This window comes from Cicer arietinum, chromosome 3 (assembly GCF_000331145.2).
Source record: "Cicer arietinum cultivar CDC Frontier isolate Library 1 chromosome 3, Cicar.CDCFrontier_v2.0, whole genome shotgun sequence".
Lineage (NCBI taxonomy): Eukaryota > Viridiplantae > Streptophyta > Magnoliopsida > Fabales > Fabaceae > Cicer > Cicer arietinum.
The window spans coordinates 49,479,351-49,485,007 of NC_021162.2; positions in this window are offsets into that span (position 1 = coordinate 49,479,351).

The window sequence follows — 5,657 nt, forward strand, 5'->3', positions numbered from 1 at the left end:
CACTCTTTCTCACTTCTTTCTTTTTTATAAATTTATTCTCACAACCAAATAGTTATTATCAATAACTTTATATCATTAAAATTTTAACAACATTCAATTACTAAGTGGAGATGATAAAAAAATGAGATGATAATGTTTGGATAATGACTATCCTTAATAATCACTCACTTATTTTGCTCCTTGTACGAGATCAGGTACGAAATATAATTTTTGATTAGTGCAGACATTTATATATTTGTTTCAGACTATGCAAAGTCCAATTCGTTTTATCACATCGATCTAATCCAGTATCGTAATCTACAAAAGGCAATAAGGGTTCCCAATCCTCAATGGATAAACCTAGTTGTAATGACCCCAAGGTTGTTATCCTGTCCAATTCGCCCACATTAATAACTATTCAATGTATTTGTTCCCCTCTACGTTGGAACTCAAGTCTATAAAATAGTGTCTCTAGCACCTAAAAAAAGACACTTCCTTATCTTGATACCTCTTACTCTCCTCGAATCAATACTTACTTGAGTGTCAAAGTTTTTGTAGATACCACCCCGGTCCAAATTATCCAATCCACGAAGCCAACTCTCTTCCTCGGTCTAGATCAGATCATTGGCGTCGTCTGTGCGAATTTAAGGTTTCCTTGCTTTGCTAAATACCTAGTCTGTAACTTTTTGATGGCTGGCAACAAACATAACAACAACATGAAAATGTTGATGCGGCCGTCCAACAACCGGAGGATGGGGACACAATCTCTCCATCCCAAGAGCTCCCTGTTAGCAATGACAAGCCTAACGCGGACGTCGACTTTGCGGTGATTCATAATGGAAGAGCAACTATCGATGATCTTGTCACTCTGAATCGAAAACAATCTCAAATGGTCCTAAAACAGATTTTTCGTCTCAGCCCTTGGATAACCGACAACTATGGGTGTTCATATCCAAACCAAGAAAAAAAACCTCAAACCTATCCAAAAAACTAAAAACCGCACAAAACCAAAATTATTGGATGAGTTTGAATCTTATTTTACGAAAACTGCTCAGATCGGATCATATTTCAGATTCATTTTTAAAACCCAAATTAAATCACATTTATAAATTTTAATACTTATGTATTTATTTATTTGTTAGCGTGAGGTATTGCATCAAACTATTATTTGTTAGTTTCAATTAATTTTTAATAATACTTATTTGTTTAAGTTAAAATACTTTTCTTATTATTTCATATGATTCAAACATAGTCGATCTATGTTATTCCGTAGTATTAATTTTCAGTATATAATATTTTGCATCAAACTTGTCACATTAATTTAATTTTATAACATTATTATTAAAATAAAGAAAATGTTAACAAGTACTCCAAAGGAATTTGTTAAGAGATCAAAAGAGGAAATATATTTTAAAAAGTGATCTTTTGTATATATAAATTTTTGTTTGTTTCCTTTTTTGACTGTTTAACAAGTGTCCTTAAAGCACTTGCTAGCATGACTTTTAAAATAATATATTACAAGTTGTAATTTGGATCAATTGAAAATTGATCCAATTTTAACCGCATTAATTTGGATCAGATCAAATTTTTTTTAGTTGCCATCCAAACTGAACCCTACCGCGAATATTTTAATCTTTGGACTAGATGAGTTTTTCTCCCAAAATTGATCCAAACTGCACCACAAACACATCTACCGATAACAAACCGCCTCCATCGTGGTAACATCCAATGAAACACAAGAATTCACTAAAGGTTCAGTGGGACGACATTGTCACGACACTCTGCCTAGAAGGTGAGGGTGAAGGAGTAATCGACTCCAGAAAGTAGGAGGCATTCCCCATGGGAGTCACCATATAGAAGACACCACATAAGGTCCTATAAGGACTCCCCTTCATGGATATACGACTGCATTGACATCATTCACGATCTAGGTGACGTTCTTGGGACCCTTCATAACAAGGATCAAGAATTCAATGATATCGAATGTGTTGGAGAAATCCCCACACATGGACTCATATGACGAAACCACTTGGAAGCCATCCTCGATTACCATGGAGTGGAAGGACCCATCAAATGTTATCTCTTCTCACTCACGTTGAAGGAAAACACCAATAGTTCGATTAAGGGTTTACCTCCAAACACCGTCGATTATTGGAAGGAATTCTGCAAGAAAGTCGCCACTCAGTACACGACGTCCTGAAAACAACCTAAGACGATTGATACCTTATCAACTATTGTCTATGGAATAAATGAACCCTCCAGAACTACATTGAACACTTCAACAAAGAAGTCGAGTTCGTTAAAAAGGTGAACGACAACATGAATATGTGCCTTGTGAAGAAAGGACTTCTCGAAGGAAGTCATTTCACTGACGACATTGGGTTGAGACCTAAGACCTTGAATGACTTCTTGCCCTAGGCCTAAACCTGAAGGTGCAAACACGAGAATGAAGGTTGAATTGTGTTTGACAAAGTTTATAATTTTTTGCTATTTTGATGAAGGCATATTGGTTTTTATGAATTACTTATATAAGAAGCAATCGGGTTCAGAGGTAGCAAACAATGAAAGCATAAATAATTGGACACATAGATTTATCCTGGTTCATCACTAACTTGGCTACATCCAGTACCCTCATTCAAAAGGCTTTAATCTACTAATTCAAATACCTTGAATTATAAAGCACCAGACACTCCAAGTCGGTCTTCCCAAACAATCTAACAACCCCATATTGAAGAAAGAACTAAACCACTATTGGATTAGATACAAAAGATTGGAACTTTAAGTGTTTGCTTCTAACAAAGCTGGTAATAATAATAATAACTCTCACACTCTAAGAAAAAAAAAAACACTTAGAAGATATTTCTAACTTGAACAAATCTTTATCTCTTTGAACTCTAAGATGAATTTGAAATTTTGAGCTTATGAGTTCTTCTACTCCTTTCTTATTTTCGATGATTTTCTTCTTCAGCCTTGAGTATCGATTTATAGATAAAATTATGGATTCAACTTAGTCCTTGTTTAATTTTGAATTGTATCTTCATTTCTAGCATGGTCAAAAATGATCTTTTTGAAAAATAATTTTGAACAAGACATTTTTTGATAAATATGTTCTTTAGCCAATTCTTTATTTTTGAATTCAATATGAGAAATTCTTCTAGATTGATTAAGTTCGTATTTTGTTCATATTGAGTTTGTAAATTCTTCAGATTGATTATGTTTGTATTTTGTTCAGATTGAGTTTGTAAATTATTAAGATTGATTACGTTCATATTTTATTGTAGATAAATTTGGATCAAATCTTTTTCAAATCTTAACCATGTCTTCTTTTTAACTTGGTCAAAGTTTTTCTTCAATTATAAATATGAATCAAATCTTATTTTAGATTTTCTTCAAATATAAATTTGTATGAAATCTTATTTTAGATTTTCTTCAAAAACACGAATTTTCTTTCATACTATGTGAAGTCAAATATATTGTTCTCATTAAATACTTTTGCTATCATCAAAACTCTAAGTATAAAACCAACTTGGTTCCAACAAAATTTACATCCCAAAGGAAGAGGAAATCTACAGTCAAAAGGTACAAATGGACATATCATACATGGACATATCAAATATGGACTACAAGACCATACTTACTAACACATTCCAACTATCTCTAGTTGAACGTAAGTGGTAAGAAAAGTCATAAAAAGATTCGACAAACCGAGGGAGCCAACCTGTTCAATACCTCGACTATAGCTTTCTAAACGTCTCTAGGGAACACATATTAGCCGAGTGCGCCTAACGCAAAATTTAGAGAAAGGGGAATCCAATTCCCTTGATAGGTCATTCTAAGGTAAGGGGTCAACAAAAGCAAGTATTGTTGCTTCCACAAGTGCAATGGGCATAACATGATTAGAAATTATCCAATATCAGTTCTAATCGAGAGAAAACTAGAGGACATGACATCTAAAAACCTGCACAACATCACGATTAGCAAGGAGGGGTCTTGACTCCCTTTATATTTTTACGATAAATAAATCATTGGGGGGATACTAAACTCCCAAATCCTACTGCTTGTACAAGTATGTATGGCCAAGAAGTTTGCAGGGTCCTAATCGACCAAGGGAGTTCATGCGACATCTTGTACTCGGGGTTGTTCGACACACTCCATCTCACCAAAGAAAATAGGCTACCATATGTAGGACCCGGTTTACAAAGCTTATGTCAAGTTACTTGTAACTTTCGGAGAAGACAAATCTAGGAAGATCGTCAAGACCCAATTCTTAGTTATCGATTGCAAGTCGATCTGCAACTACATTATCGGTCATCCAACCATGGCAAAGTTAGGTGCGATCTCTTCCATTATCCCTTTTAAGCTCAAGTACCACCAGAAATATAGAAAGGGAGTGATTGTGGAAGCTGACATCAAAGCAACGAGAAGATATTTCATAGCCAACCGCAAAAGTTGGGAAAAATGCACGAAATTTGCATAGTCAGACAAAAAGGGAAGCCAAGTCCTCACTGTTACCAATCAACGAGACTGACAGGTTGCAGATAGAAGACGATGTCGCGTCTATTCGCAAGCCAATTAAAAGGCCAATACCGGCTGAAGAATTTACCTTGATCCCGATATGAGACATCTCAGGAAGAACCATAAGAGTATGCCGACATCTTCGCATCGACTGCTAACAAGATGCTCGACATAGATCTTGAAGTTGCTTGTCACAAGCTAACTGTGCACCCATATGCTTGATCAATTGTCCAACACCGTCGCAAACAAACTTTAGAGAAGGCTGAAGCCGCTAAAAAGGTTGTTTCTAACTTACTCGCTGCAAATTTTATTTCTGATGCTAAGTATACCGCTATGCTCTCCAATGTTGTACTCATTAAAAAAAATATAATAATAAATGACATGTTTATGTTGACTATAGTGATCTCAATAAAGTGTGTCCCAAAGATGTGTATCCGCTTCCCAATATTGATACCTTAGTCGACAAGTCATCTAGGTTCAAATTACTTTTGTTTATGGATGCTTATTCAGGAGACAAGAAGAAGATGAGTTCGACATTCAAATCCTCCATTCAACCGCAGTTTCAAAAGTGAAAAGGTAAAAGAGAGAACCACTGTACCACTAAACAAAGAGCATAACATAGCAACAGAGCGTTGCTGGTAGCCACTACAACGTGAATTTAGAATCCTCGAACTTACGATTGCTCCTAATATAATGATACACTTCCTCAAATAATCCACAATCGAAATAGGAATACAACACTCACCAAGAAACGTCACAATCGTGGAGGAACAACTCACCACCGTAGGACCACAACAACCACCACGGTAGCCATGAACGACCACAAAATAGAAAAACTCAAAAAAGCAGGAAATAAGGTAAAGAAAAATGGTAAGACGACTTACTGAGTTGTAATAGAGCTAAAAGGTTATAAAGATAATGAAAGTAGGCGACTGTCGCGGCCTAAAATTTCGAGTTTTCATCGAATTCAATGGAGTCGCCACCAAAATTTATTTTAAAATAGGGAAAATATTGGAAAACCCTTAAAAATGTAAAAATGGTCTTTGAAACCAGATTTTGAGTTCGGGAGTCGATTATGGGTAGGGAAGGTATTAGCACCCTACGACATCCGTTAAAATACGGTTACCTTTAATTAATTGTGTAAAATTATATCAACTTAAATA